Source organism: Trypanosoma theileri (genome assembly GCF_002087225.1).
Source record: "Trypanosoma theileri isolate Edinburgh chromosome Unknown TM35_Tth_105_V1, whole genome shotgun sequence".
In the NCBI taxonomy this organism is placed as follows: Eukaryota; Euglenozoa; class Kinetoplastea; order Trypanosomatida; family Trypanosomatidae; genus Trypanosoma; species Trypanosoma theileri.
The window spans coordinates 10,385-10,849 of NW_021639947.1; positions in this window are offsets into that span (position 1 = coordinate 10,385).

Consider the following 465-nt stretch of genomic DNA (forward strand, 5'->3'; position numbering starts at 1 on the left):
GGTGTGACTCAGGTCATCCTTTGTTTTCTTTTCTTTTTTTTGCATACATCCACACTACAGTCTAACTAATCTTCCACCTGTTGGGATTCTCTTCTTTTTTGTTTCTTAATGATATTGTGTTTTGTGTGTGTTTTTGCTCTCTCTGTGTGTTTGTCCTATAATAATTATTATTGCTACTCCATTGTGTGTGTGTGTGTTCTTGGAGACTCTATGTGTGCACCTGGGCTTGCACTGTAGTGATAATGAATTGCTTTTTGCAATGAAAAGAAAAAGAAATAATAATAACAGATGAATTTATAGTTATAATTGCGTTTATATACACACATATAGACTTACACCCATAGTTAGTGTATATTTCTGTGTTTATTGGGTAAATTGGGCTAATGGTTAATATGTGTTTGTTTGCTTGCTTGTTTGCTGGATTGTCGTGGGTCTATCCTGCATTTTTGTGATGTTCTTTTCTGC